The 15,654-nt window shown below is 37.9% G+C and overlaps 1 protein-coding gene across 1 annotated transcript in view; it reads right to left on the bottom strand.

The window, feature by feature from the left end:
• The window catches only part of BRSK2 (BR serine/threonine kinase 2), a gene marked incomplete at both ends in the record, with an annotated part of 313,595 nt that overhangs the window by 296,887 nt on the left and 1,054 nt on the right, over nt 1–15,654 (bottom strand). The gene's annotated exons all lie outside the window — the stretch shown is intronic.

Here is a 15,654-nt window from a genome sequence, read left to right as displayed (position 1 = left end):
TCCAGTCTTTGCTGCAGTTGCTTAGTCCAGGAGCAGCAACTGCAAAATATTTTCATTGAAAAGCTTTCTGGCAGCACACATTTTCTGACTTCGGTATGGCAACTCTTACATGAACACATGGAAGACAATAAGGTCCACAGTAGGACATTATACTGCTGTATCAAACTGCTGTAAATCCAAGTAAATGTCACTGAAGCACCAGAGTTGCAACGGGAAAAAAAAAAAAGCAAACAAACACGTGTAGCAAGAACAAAAATGTGACCCATCATTATAGGAAAATTTTCACGTAAAATAATCTCTTAATGAAAGACAAATGGTACAAATCTGATGACCCTGGAGAAGTTTAGACTTTCATGTAAAACAGCCTGTTATAACCACAGTAAACCACGGAACTCCAGGACACCAATGTGACAGTATAAAACTATTAAATACTATTATATACTATTTTGCATATCAACTGGCTCACATTACACAACTGCCAAAACATAGTGATATAGCACATATATGCGACTTCACAGCAGGACAAACATTAGGATGGCAAAAATTGCAAAGGCCACATCACCAAATGCACTCAGGAACAAAAATATAGCCAGTAAGCGGGAAAATGAATTTTAAATATTTCCTTTCAAGTCTCGGTATGCTGCAGGTTAGGAGATAACAGAAAATGTGCATTTGCAACAGGCTACTGACACTATAATAGAAACTGCTTCTCTGTCACAACAAGAGAATAAAGTCTTGGAGATTTAATTCCTTCTAGTATACATGTACAGCTACACGGGGATCAAACCAAAAGTCTCACCAAGTTCAACACCCTACCACCAGCAGTGGACATAAACCACCTGAATTTATTTTTAGGCTGGAAATAAACATGGGGGGGGGGGGGATTTAGTTTAGAAGTTTGTAACCCTCTCCACTGAATGGCAGAAAGTTGTTTTGCTTAGGCCTCTCAGGTCCAATTTGACAAGCACACATACGAAAAAGGATACAAAGGGCCCAAGGTGTGCCTGTCCTTTTATATATATATATATTTTTTTTTTCCTAAGCCATGCCTGAGCAGGTGATAACCCATTTTTATTCTGCCTCCAAAAAATGGCCAGTGACCTACTGCAGCAGGTATTACAATGTTGTGTGTTTTAAATCACAAACAAGAATCTGAATAATCAAAAATAAAATCATGTTTTGGAGACTGTGAAATTATTCAAGGGCTAGTGATGCCTGGACCTTTACTATGATTCTCTACTTTTTAACATTTCAGAAAATAGCTCTAAGGATACAAAAGCTCTGATTTTTTAACATTTAAAGATGCCAGACCTCCCCTTTGTTCATCTTATTTTTATGCCAACATAACTCTACTCAGTTTAGTGGATTGAGTCCCAAATTTCTTTTTTTACAATTAAAAGTGGGAATATCTCAAGTAACCTTACACCTTCTAGAGCAGCGATGGGGTAACGGTAGCAGGGTGATGGAATTTTCTTCTTTCTAGCTTTCCGCTTTCATTCTACTTACTTTTCACCCTATGTTAACTGCAAGAATTAAGTCAGAAGTTGACATTAGCCCTTCAATATATAAACTACGCGGATGGAGAGAGTTCTTTGCATGGACCCCAAACTTCGCATGAGCCCAAACTGTGCAAGTGACACATGCATTAGGCTGGACAGCCTTCATAAGGGAGGCAAATCTGGCAAAAATAGTCAAGATTGACATGCCCCAAAAGTAACATGGCTGAAACAATTCTTTTGCATCATGTGCCTCAGCTGGCATAAATGTCTTTTGATAATTGTTAGCAGTTATATCACAAGTGACCTAAAGCATTATCCAGTAAGGTCACAAATTTATTATTATCTGCTGTCCACAGAATGAAGTCCAACTAAATACTGAGAAGTGCTCATACACTACATTTATTCTGTATCTTAATGCTTTCTATTTACCAATCCTATTAGCCTTATTTAAAACAAACAAATAAATAAAACAAACACACAAAACTACTCAATAGCTTTCATTTCTCTTTACAGACACACTATGGGTTTCAAAATCAGTGCATTTAAACCCAACCAATTTTAACTGCAATTACTTGCCTTAAAACCTGAAACTGCAGAAATCATTGCTTCTGTGCAGCTTCAGTTATAGAAAAGCTTGTTTGTTTTTCTGTCCCCCCCCCCCCCTTTTTTAAATACAACTTCAGGCTTCAATCATAACAAAACTGTATGTCTTCCTACAGAGTATTTATCCAGTAATGCACTTGCAGATACAGCATGATTTTTACATTTACTGTAGTCTTGGAAAAGGAACAAGCCAAATGCATCCCTGGCACAGCCTTAATAATTTAAAAAAACATTTACACGTAACTCTGGCTTACCATCTCACAAACGATAAGAAGTAATATTTTATTTTGTCTATTTTCTGAACTCCCATTTTTACCTCCCAGTATACAGCTTAATACTTCAATATAGGTGTTAAGTAGGACTCAAGTGATAGCTAAATCTCATACTAACAAAACGGCAAAATTCACTCCTAGGAACTGATGAGAAGATTCTCCTTCCCTATTAGCCAAAATATTTTTTCGAGGCAGCAACTTGCATGGATGCTAACATTAGCATCCATGTAACAGATTACTAAGGTCATCCCTTTAAAAAATTCTTTGATATTTCAATTTTGAAGTTCATCAGCAGCCTCCTCAGAAATGCCTACATTCCTAACAATTCAGCCAGTCTTCAGAATAACCCATTAGCCTCACCACCCACTTTACTCTGACCTATACCCTTTCCAGGCAATAGTTCTTGAAGCTGAAACTTACTCAAATAGCATTTGGTAAATATCATTTTGCCAAATAAGACCATTGGTATTATGAGCTGTGTCCATGTATTAACCTTGCTTTGCCTTTCACATTCCACTTCCAAATTTAGGTGGGGGTGGTGATGCACTGAGGATTGGAAAGAGAGATGTGCGACTATGTGGCAGCTTAATGGGTGGCATTTTTAAAGGCTTCTCTGTCAGTCTGTCAGAATTTCCAGAGATAACTTAAAAAAAAAAAAAAAAAAAGAAAAAACCCCCACACCACCAGAGGACTGCTGCCTGCAGGAAAGTGAAACTGCTGCATTTTAACACCGCCGTATAATCCTACCAGCTCCACAAGAGCATAAATAAAAGTGACCAAGTTCTAAATCTTCTGTAAGTAGAACACACAGCATCACACAAACATAGTTTTACTCAGTGACATTTTGTTTGAGAGACCAGGGACAAATGTCCCTAAGGAAAGAAGCAACAAAAGTCAGCACAGCCATAAATCGTCAAAATGGGAACATCAAAGCAATTTTTCTGTTTTATTAGATAGATAAAACAACTTTAGTTTTAAGTTGCAGCCACAGAGGTTTCAGCATCTATATTACAATAATCTGCAGGAGAAGCTATGGAAGACAAATGCAGCATAAAAAGGTATCATCACCTGGACAGACCAGGCTGTATGGACCAGTCTGTCCTCAGGAGATGAAAATCCTCAGAGGTACGTTAAATAAAGTTAGCAAAAATTAACACCAGCAAAGAAAAAAGTCATTAGGCCTAAATAGGAGGGTTATCCCAGGCCTTTCCATGATACTTTTTATTTCTGATGAAGTTATCAATACTAGCTAGCTGATCCAGTCAGTCCCAAAAGGAAAGTCAAGCATTATCTTAGTTTTACAGCAGGGCATCATGAAAAAAAAAAAAAAAAAAAAAAGATAAATTAGCTTGCCAAAGGCTCCACCCCAAGTCAATGGCTGAGCCTCTTAGGGTCAGTGAAGACTACGCAGTTATTGTTTCTGAATAATCTGCCTCATGATTGCATAATGACATGAATTGAGCCTGTTTTCTACACATCTCTACTACTCTTCCCCCAAGAAATGACCCAGCTAGGACTCCGTAGCATTTCAGAGACCATAAGAGTACAAATAGGGACCCAGTCCTTTGAGACGTTGAGCACATTTTAATCCAACAGATTTTGAGATTACAGAAGAATTAAAACTCTACAGGATGAAGTACAAGGTTGGTGTTTTGTGTACACAAAGAACCCAACCCTGAAATGAAGTCATACATACATGAAGCGTACAGTGTATTTTGTATATCCATGCTCATCCACATCTGACATACCGCATTGATTTGTAGCCAATGCAGGGCTTATCAAGAAAGCAAAACAAAGGCACAACTGGAACAAGTAAATAATTGGATGAAGATAGGAAGACTGGACTTCTACACAGGGTAAGATTCTTAGACGCTCTGGTACGCTTCAACTCTCGCACAGCCTGCACTGCCCTATTTTCACTCCTGCTGGTGCCAGGAGATAATAGTGTTACCCACCAGTGCTAGAGATCCACCTCTGACTGCAAGGTAGACATACATTTTGATCAAGATCCTTTGCCTTGCCATGTTTTCCATTCCCACCATTTCAATGAGGAGGAAAAGGCCTAAGACACATGGGTTTCTCTCTTCTGATAGACTCTTCAGAAATCTGCAGCAGAGAATTATACACGTGAACAGTAAATACGATGTTAAGTTTGCTATTCTAATCAATCTTTTCATGAATTCTTGAGAAGCAGTCCAGAGATCACCTGGTTTTGCAGAGCAAAAGGTGCCAAAACACTGAGAATAATTAAGGATAGGTGAAGCAAAAGAGGCTCTAAGCTGTAACTAATCTGATTCAATGGTGACAAGAATAATGGTGATGACAGCATTATGACACAGATCCAGAAACCGTGCCTATTTTTGCAGCATTTCCTCTGAGCAGGAAGAGCCACCTGGTAAGAGCATGGCAATTGTCCCAACCATGCTAGTAGCCTGGCTGTTGCCTTCCCCAGCAAAGATGCAGTGATGATAAAGGTAAAGACATTTCATACATCCTGAAGCTTAATGCAAACTGGCCAGGTGATTTCAGTACATGCATGTGTGGAATACTAAAAGAGAATTATTGCTAAAAGTATTAAAACATTTGCTTGCCTTAATTTGTCTGTTAGTTGAGCAAACAGACTTCTGCTTTAAGGATGGAAGTAATTTGTAAAATGCTGGGCCTGTATTTTCAGTTTGAATTCAATTTGCTTACAGTATCATTCAACTATGTGTTCTAATTTGCTTGAATATTCAATGCAGAGGAGATGTATTCCTTGGCTGCTCTGAACTAGAACACTGCCAGAGGTCTGCCTTTGCTGCCATCAATGAGCAGCTTACTCATAGGTCAGCCTCCCCTCTCGGATGAACTTGAGCAAGGCCTTGAAGTCACTGGGACTGCACAGATGTAAATGAGTGGGGAATTTGACTAAGTAATGTCTTCTGCACAATCAGGAAACAACCAGAAGAAAAAGAGATGCAATTTCACAAATATGACCAATAAAATAAACCACAGATGCAGAAGAAAAGCAGCACAGGACAAAACCCAGAAACACTAGCACAGATCTTTCTTCCTCATCAATGATTATTGTTTTTAATCAAACTTTACTGATTTATAGGAATGGGAAGTTTGGAAAAAAAAGCGTAGATTTAACTGCTTCCAAAAGCTAAAGAAAAAGTGTTTAATCCTAGTGCTCAAAAAGTATAAGAAATCTTAAAAGCAGTGCCACTCATAGCCATGTCTTTTCAACAAAACAAATGCCCGCGTTTAATAGGGCTTTAGTGCTTGTGCCATTGCCAAGTTCTAATATAATACTTGGCTTTGTCTTTGGTCACGATTTTTTGTACAGACAGGCATTGCAAACAGACAAGCAGCTCTTAGTCTTCCTCTCAGCTTTCTGCAGGAAAGGGCTACTTCAAATACTGCCACTGTACCAAAATGGATACATGGAGGATACAGAGAAGGCTCCCTTCTTCTCATACTCCCCAATCACTGAGCTCAGCTTGCCAACAGAAAGGACCAAATTCTAGACTCCATCCTCCCTCATTTGCACTGCTCCAGCAGCACAAAGTAGGCAGGAATCCAGCTTACCAAGATGGCTGGGGATTCCTCCAGCACTGGGGAATCACAATGTGGTTTAGCACCACTTTCTCCTCTTAACTTTGGTGTAAGAGTCTTAACCAAGGTGAGGGCAATATCTGAAGCATAGCTGTATTCCAGCAATCCCAGTCCGCCATGGCAGCATCTCATGGCCTTCAAAACTAAATGTGGATTAGAGAAGCTGTGCTGTGTAGAACAGCTTTGCAATATTCCCATAACAGCAGCATAATTAGCAAGTTTCAAACAAGTCTGAAAGAGCAAGGGAAGCCTCTAAGATTCTACACATTTCATGGAAAGTGCTCAGTGTCCAGCGAAAAAAAAAGAGATTCAAACTATTTCTCCCGCAACTGAAAGAATAATTGTGATTTAATCCTTAACATATTCCAAGAGAAAGAAAAACATGGACAGGCAGCAGAGATGGTTCCAAACGAGCCACACACAAAGACTGTCATCACCCAGCCAAAGAGACAACAGACACCTAGAGAGAGCAGAAGGAGGAGGGCAATACAGAGTACAAAAGTGGAGGAAATAGAGTTTCTTAGTTTCAGTGTTCACTGAACAAGCTATGGTTTGGTTGCACAAGATAACATGGAATAGCAGAAGACTCGAGGTTGGAACTGATTTCTAGAGAACATGCAGTCCACCACCCTTGATCAAAGCAGAGTCGACTAGAGTGGGCTGCCCAAGGTTGCGTCTAGTCTGTTTTTGAAAATACGCAACAATAGTGACTTCCCAACATGTCCAGGCTACCTGTGCCAGGCTCAGCCCACCCTCAAAGTGGAAAAGCTGCTTCTTATATTTAAATGCAACTTCCTATAGAGACACAAAGGCTCAACTAAGAGTAGTGCCTTAGCATGAAAGGGATTATATGCAGATAATGTAACACATTGTCTTTCCTCTCAGTTCACAACCTAGGGAATGCACATGAAATGTGGATGAAAAAACATAGGTAAGAGAAAATTGTTAACTTCCCAAAGACAATGCATCTGTACAAGAAGTGGGAAAAAACCCTAGAAGTACCTTATTTTTCAGTCTACTGTGACCATACAGTTAAAAAGAAAATCTCTAACAATAATATATGCTTACATATAACATAGGCTATTTTCTTGCTTAGAGTATTTCTACCAGCTCTTCTGGCAGTAACCATCAACCTATTTAAACAGGGCTGAAATGATTAAGGGTCTCAGTCTTGGAACTATAACATCCTCAAAAGCCTTCTGAAGGTACCCTCCTAAGGTCCTCATTAATTTGCTGTAGGAGATTGCAGCTGTAGAAAGAACCAAATACTGTCTAGCATCCTCTAGATTAAGATGCCAATCCTTGAACTGATTTCCAGCTTGAAGAGGCAAAGTAATGCAACGTTTAAAAACTAAAACAAAACAAAACCCAAAACAAAAACCAACAACAACCTAACAAAAATACCAAACCAAAAAACAGTTGACCTAAAGTTCAAAAGTAAAACCATAGACCAATCCTGTAACTGCTGACAGCAGGTCATCTCAACATAACGGCCAAGCTATCCATCATTTACAACCTGAAAATAAGATGAGCGCTTTGGAATAGAATACTCAGAGAAGTGAAGAGATACTAGTAAGGTAAAAATCTAAGAGTCAAATCCATTCCTTGATCTTAGGGATAGGTCACACTTATTGAAAGGAATTCACAGTCACTGAATGAAACTTAACCAGGGCAAATGGCTGGTGTGATGAGTAACACAACCCTCAGCTGGAAAACAGTGAGCAAAAGATGTGAGAAATGTTTAAATACCCCACACAGTTCATTTCATACCACAAGGATTTGGAATATAAAGTCATCTTTTCCTAATTAAATGTGTGTTTTAATTCAAATACAATAAAACGGTAGTCTTAGCAAAACCTTATACTTGCTTAGCTCAAACTTTATCAGAGCAGTACACTTAAAAAAAGGAAACCATACATCATCACCTCATGGTTAGCTGCTAATATGTTATTTCTGATCTCTCTTCTTTGTAGCTTATACTACCATAGGGTGGATGAGCCAACATTATGAACCTGGGCTGTGGTGTAACTCATCCTGGACCAAAACAATAAAAACAATTATTTTTCCAAGAAGAGCATCTGTGTAGAAATCTAGTGTCTATATTACTAGCCACACATAAAATAATTAAGAAAAAGAGTGAAAGAAGATAAAAAGCCAAGCAATTCCATCAATGTTCTTTGCTGGGTCACTATGAAGACCTGGTACATTCTCATCTGCAGCTGCAGGACTGCTGTTCAACCTTTGGGAGATTGAAACTTGCAGTTCTAAGAGTAGGCAGACAGCAGAAAATTAGCACATCTTTGGTCCAGACCAGTTTGCCTCTCCCAGAAACCAGCTCCTCCATTATTTCTGTTCCAGTCAATAGTGTTTTTAATAGCTAAATGAAAATTGCAGTCAGCTTACGGCATGTAACACTGAACACACAGAGGAATGACACTGCAAAAGGAGAGCTTGTTAATATGTATGTAAGGCAGACATTATTAAAAAAAAACAAACAAAAAAACCACATTGTCACACAGATTTTTTTTCTCCCACATTAGGCATATACTGCAAAAGATAGCAAATCAAAATTGCAAGAGCCTTAGGATATAGAGAGAGTGGTGCTGTTTTGTAAGTAGAAGCAGGCAGCCAGAAGAGCGCTTACTAAATGGATGCCTGAAAACAGTATTCCTTTTTTTAACATTAAGTTATTTTTTAAAGTTAAGCACTTCACTGGAAATATTATCATGCCTGTAATTCCCTCACAGGGTTGAAACACTAGGACAAAAAAGAGAATAAAAAGATAGTACTTGGTACTTGCACACCCTAAGCCACCTGACGCTGATTTCCTCAATTCTCCCCTGCACTCTGCATTAACCCACTCACTGCCAGTTGATGTTGCAAAACTTATTGCAAAGCTTTTATCCACAATAATAACCTTTTGTCAGTTCCTGCTAAGTTATCTACCTTTTTTCCAAACTCCTTAATTATTAAATCAGTAATTATCAATGGGTGGATGCTGGATAAGAAACTGAAGAGTGGCCTGTTATCAGTGGTAAACTATACAAGGAATGGTCCTTTCCAGTCTAACCTCACTCCTTCCACCACCCAAATTAAAAACATTTATTCTATCCACTCCAGCACTGAGTAACTATCCATCAGCTACCTGCATCAGCCTGAGGGTTACCCTGCACTGCTATAAAGGCAACAATATTATTTGCAGAGAATGTACCTGGATTTGTTTAAACACCATCATTTACCTTCTTTATCCATACTGCTCTTTATCCTCAGTCTCATGACACACTTCCATTTATTATCCTTTAAAAACTGTATCCCAAGGTCAGTGCAAAAGAAACAGTACATTCCTGTTTATGTGGTCCACAGGGCAATGGTGATCTCATAGGCATCTCTGCCACAAATGATGCATTCAAGAAAAAAACGCTTGCAGCTACATCAATAGCAAGTAATAGCCTTTTATGAAAGGAACCAATACAATTTCCTCTGTTCTATTTAAACCCTATTTTAAAAAGCTATGAAGCAATAAAAGTCTTCTGGGTGGATTTTTTACCATAATTTTATCAGCAATTTTTCTGGTCTGTAAACAGAATTAAAGGAATTAATAAAATTATTATATGCCTATTCAAAATTAAATCTAGAATAAGTCAAATGGAACTGGATGAACATTATTAATATGTTCTAAAAGTAGGCATTTGAAATTAATTAAAGTTTGATTTGTTCATATTTGTGTGCCTTTTAAAAAAACTCTCCGAAAAACTTCATATCTTCTAGGCAGGGGTGCTCATGGGAATCATGTCCAAACTGCCCAGGAAAACCAAATTTTCAGGTTTAAATTGCAAACATTTACGTTAGAAGTGCTCGCAGAACTGAGTAGAATGTAATACTCTTGTGTAACATATTCAGACTACATTCAAGAGTACAATTCAAATCTTTGAATATTGATTAAGTGCAATGAATCCATAAGCAAGGTAATGACAGCTGAGGAAAGGAGATAAAAACAGTTATTTCCCAGAAAATCTGCAACAAACAAGAACTTAAGGGACATCACTCTGCACTTACAGACACTTCAGATGAAGATAGTTCAAATTCATTAAGAACACTATTTAGAACAAATTATTCATGTTACTCTCTAGATCAGCATAGGTGTTTTGTAGAAAACCAGTACTGTTCATGAATGAACCTAAAATGGAGTAATCTCCTCATTTTCCACAAGTAGAACAAACAAGCATTATTGACTAGGATTGTTAAACATCTTGAGTTTGTTTGAAACAAAACCAGAACATTTATTTGGGATACTTCCTAATAGATCATTCCATGACAAACAAAAAATTCCACTCTTAGCTATTTATCATGAGCCTGACTGTCTTCCTGCTGAAGTCAGTTCAACTTGAAACACTGACTGACTTCACAAGGGCAATTTATGGTATCTCATCATATTAAGAGGAACACTCTTTGAGCATTCACCTCCACCTTCACTCTGCCTTCATGGAAATCTATATATAGGCTTTCACCTCTTCTTATTTTGGCTGTTCTCCTATGTGCATAATATATTCCTCATGCAATGTCTCTTACTTCAGAGGGCATTACTTCTAAATTTCTCATTTCTTTCAAATTTCTTCTGAAAGCTGGAATTCTTTCACCACCTACATTTGTTCTATATTACCCGACTATTAATTTTGAGGTGATGTCAGCATGTATCATCGCCATTGCTATTACTGTTTAACTCTCTAAAATATACAATATAAAAGACTTCCTAAAATATAATTTATGGAGTAATTTTATAGTATACTGAAAAATAATGCAATGTTGGAGAATACAAAACATACACTGGCTCCTCCACTTAATTTGCAAAAGAAATTGTAAGAACACACTTGAAAAGCTACATTTGCTCTTCTCATGGAGTCACAGGTTTTCTGGAGATCAGAAAGAATTCCTCTCAAGAGGTAAATTCTACTGAGAAGCTTTATTAATTTCTTCAACCTCTCCCACAATTCTAATGCAGTCCTTCCCACTGTAGCGGCACAAAATGACATCAGAGTGGTGACAGAAAGTAGAAAAGCATTCGAGCAGTGCAAGAACTCTGTGAAATCACTGCTTCCGTAGCTCCCGCTATGGAAACACAAGCATATAAGTAGTCATGTAGTCTTACTCATTTGACAGTATCTGCATTTTAACTACGTTTGCGTGAGAAAGCTTACTGTGCTTTATGAAGAAAAACATTCAGAGCCTGCTCCTGTTTCAACAAATTCATAACAATTTTGCTAGCAATATTAGGTAAAAGACTAATGGTGTGCCTCTACAAAGTCTGCAGAAGAATGGAAGCTAAAAATCATTTTCTCTCTAGTGAGCAAACAGGAATTTGCTTTCAAAAAAATAAATTAAGAAAAAGAGTGAAAGTCATAAAAGGGATATCTGGACTTTGCAGTTCAGACATGCAGCATGGTAATACTAGTTTACTTCAGTCAGTGATGCAGGCAAACAGTACTTTTGAACAATCAGATCAAAAGTATATAAAGGTAAGAAAGACCAAATTATTACTTGAAAATCCTTTAAGTCTAAGTCATTATGACATAGCCTTTCTTGGAAAAATTTCATTCTTATGACCTCTACTGCTTCCAATATTTTATTTCTATGATTACTAATTAACCATTTAAATCTTCACAGACTACGATGACAAAGGGTACAGTTCACTGTTTTGAAAAGAACCTTTTTAAGGAAAGTAAAACATATATATATGAAAACAATAATTTAATATATACCAGTTCATTGTTTGTTTGTTTAAAAAGGCCATGGGGGGCCTTTTTTACACCTCTATAACAACATATTAATCTAGACAGCTAAATGGAATAAAGCTGTACTCTTTGGATTCTCTCTACATCCAGTACACTGGGTAGAAAAAAAAATTATAGCAGTATGAATTAAAAGGACACACTTTGTTTAGCCTACTCACCTAAGCAAACCAGACTTCTGAGATCACATGGTCTACCAAACACTCCTTGAATAAATCTGAAGCTTTCAATTTCAACCAAATTTGACAGAGACAAATAAAAAAATTAACACATTTCAGTTTCTGCTGGTGTCATGGAAACAGGTGGTGAAGGCTGTAAAGAAACATGCTGTTTAAGCCCTCACTGAATAAAAGGCCATTAAATTTGCTAGGACCCAAATTTAATTACTTCTGTTCTCTCATAACCCAATAGCATACTGCTGAACACCTCACTGATGGCTCATCCATAATTAACATGTTATACACCAAAACAGCTATAAGTTATATGGTATACAATGCAGAAAAGGGACCTCCTACACTTTTTGCGAACATCAAAGTGCAGTTATTTTCAAGCAGGATTCTTTGTATTGAATGTCTGCAGAACAAAGCTTAAAACAGAATGAAAGGAACAAAACCAAAATGGATCAGCAACATTAAATTTTTCATCTAGTTTATCTCAAATTGAATAGGGTAACTCCCACTTAAGCATCAATGTCTTATTGCTTGTAGACAAAGCAGCGCTTAAGAAATTTCAACTGGACAGTAAATTTGTGCCATAGCAAACAATTGTGCTGAAGCTTATACAGTGATTGTTACATGAAAATACAAGAAAATCCTCTGAAACACTGAAGCCCTTCAAAAGAAATACTTCAGTTCCTCACCTGTGCACTCATTAATAAATATTCACTACAGTCAATCTGAATTACTCTTCAGAGTTTCAAGAGTTAAATAGTGGTTAATGAGGCCAAAAGAAACATATGAACAAAGATAGTTGTGGCATTCAAAACAAAAAATAAAGCAAAGAATACACAAGAAGCTGATTTCACGCAGAATTAATGGCAAAGGGAGAAAAGCTTCTCTGACTAAAACAGTGCTTCATGATCAGGTATGATTGGGGTTTCTCACATCACACTATTTCCACATGTGTTATTGTAATATTACACACATTCTTTGCTCATTACAGTTAATTACAATGAAAACCTCCTATAATTAACTGTAGAAGAATGTATCAATGAAACTTATGTAAACCAACCTTTCTTCATACTCCTGCATATATATAGTAATGATCTTTTACACTGACAGTTCTGTAAAATAATTTTTTTAGTACAATAATTAAGATTATGCTGCTTCTTGCATTCTTGCAAAATCATTCAAAAATAGATTCCGTGAGCTATTTCTCCAGCTGCAGTAAACAAAAGATGTTCTGAATTCAGCCTCTTACAAAACCTCTTGCTACAGTACTCAAGTTATACGGTAAATTTATATGCTACATTATTAAAAATATTTTCCCTTAGTTCCTCTATCATTGTCATTACCAGCAAAGAGCTAAGCACAGACGTTTTCCAGCACTGCCCCGTGTAGCCCTTTTCCAACTTCTCCAGATAAGAGGCCCTAATCCTCTCTTTGTGGCATCCGTCACCCTCAGCAAGCTTGACACACCAGCACAGAAGGCTGCCCAGGATACATTTTGCATACCCGAATTTAAATTCTAATCAATGCTTTCAACAATGGTTGTTACCCACCAATTTGAACTGAAGGCTTTTCCCTGTCAGTTTTGCCCATCCACAAGCAGATATCACCAAGTTCCACTCATGTCACAGATGGGGCAACTGAACCAGTTTGCAGGGACCAGTAGGCTGCTGTTGGTAAATGCTTTTTTTTTCAGCTATTAAGGTGGCAAGTACAAGTTCTACTTATTAAGTTGTCCCTCCATGGCACACTTTCTAAGTCCGCCCTGAACTATGAACCCACGCTCCTTCCCAAAACTCTCTTCTTTTGACCTCAGTAAAAGCAGGTAAGAATGATTAATACATTTGTATAATATTAGTGTACCTGGAAGCAAAGCTAGACTATCTGAAATAACTTTGTAGAGTCAATAACTTTTTATTCAAAAATAAAAATGATGGATATGAAGATCACTGCAAAACGGGTAGGATTTTGCAACACAACTTATACTTTCTTTCCATTCATCATTACATTGTGCCAGATTTTATTTCTTGCTCCTCCCCGTCCCCTTGGAAGAAAAAAAATTCCAAGCCATTACCTCCTAATCTTCCAAGCTTTAAAGCCAGGCACTAGAGGAATTATTATAACTATTACTTTCTTCAGTCATATGCCTTTGCAACCCAAATTCAAAGTTACAGACCACGACAACACAGTATGGTAAACCAGGCCCTCACACTGCGCTTGTTGTCCTCTCCCTAAAATGCTGCAGTTTGCCAGCTTACCCTCCAAAACAAGCAGGATAAGGACTAGCTGCGTACCACATACTGTTCATGCCATTCTGCATGCTCCCAAATGTGATTAGCACAGAAAATGCGAGAAGACCAGAGTGCATCTTCCATGTTTGGCCATGTATGTTTAATATCAAGTTAGATTTCACCTTAGTACATTATTCCATTAATCAAGGGCAGGTATAGCAAGGAAGACATAGACTGACATCAGCTACTTTTAAGATTTCTCTTCCTCTTCCTCCCCCTCCACTTTCAGGTTCTATGACACCCTGCATTGTGCATTTTACGTGCATTCATGTGTGCAAACAGCAAAGACTTATCTATAAAGATCAGTTATATGGTAAAACTGCAAAATGAAACTTTCACCCTTGTCCAGCTGGTTGAATAACTGCAGAGGCCAACAGCAGCAAGCCTCTGAACACATCCTCTTCCTCCTCCACCCCCACGTCTCTAATCACTTAGGAGGAAGATAGGAAGATTAGCAGAGGAAAAAAATAACCAAAGCTGTAGATAACCCTTTAGGACCACAACGTCAGGCTATGAGACATGGAGCAAAAGGTTAATGCAGCTGTATTTTCAGGAACCCCAGACACAATTATATTTAAAGGGGAGGGAGGGGTGCCGAGAAGGTGAGAGAGAGAAAAATGGAAATGGTGATGAAGACAAAAATGAATTTGTCATCTACAGCTGTCTCTTTGATCACCTGGACTATCCACGAAAGGATTACCAGCAGAAATAGAGTAGTTTTATTGCCAATACCCAGCAATTTTTTTGGCATTTTAATTATCATAATCAGAACAGGTTTTGGTAAAAAAAAAAAAAAAAGCTGCAGAAGTAAGGGCTTATTGAGCTATGCAAAGAATAAAGGTGGTAACCAAAACAGTGACAGAGAGCTAGCTACCTTTATCAGCTGATACACTGAAGAGATTTGGAAAAAAAATAAATATAAATAAAAGTCACTTTCACTAGAAGACAATGTCATCTTCATCCATGTCTCTGAACGGTTGCTATGGGGTTGTGAAGAGGAGGGGAAGGATGGGATGGGGGGGGGTATAATCAATCATCTCAGAAGAGCATTGCTTCTTACAGAGAAAGATCTGGATTTTGACTGTGTCCCTAAGAAAATTGCGGACTGCAGAGCTGCTGCCACGCAGGGCAGTGAGGAAGCAGGCAGAGCAGAGGCAGCAGCTGGGGATGGAAACGCCTATTAAATCCTTTAGACAACAGATGGGCAAAGCTCGGCTGGGTTATAAAAAAAAAAAAAAAAAAAAAAAAATACACCACAATGCATCATGTTTTATTGTCCCACCATAATGAACAACACTTAACACCCACATGCCCAAAGAAGCCCCCCTATGGCTGATCTTCCCCCTTCCTTAAATTATAATCTTGACTTTCAATCCACTTTTGTGGGGCTCCCAACCAGTTACCATTGCTGTCACTAAAAAAGAAAGCAAAATTAAATA

The sequence above is a fragment of the Streptopelia decaocto genome (genome assembly GCF_964273445.1).
Source record: "Streptopelia decaocto genome assembly, chromosome: 7".
Classification (NCBI taxonomy): domain Eukaryota; kingdom Metazoa; phylum Chordata; class Aves; order Columbiformes; family Columbidae; genus Streptopelia; species Streptopelia decaocto.
Note: the sequence above shows the minus strand (reverse complement) of the source record. Positions and strands in the feature narration are given on the sequence as shown.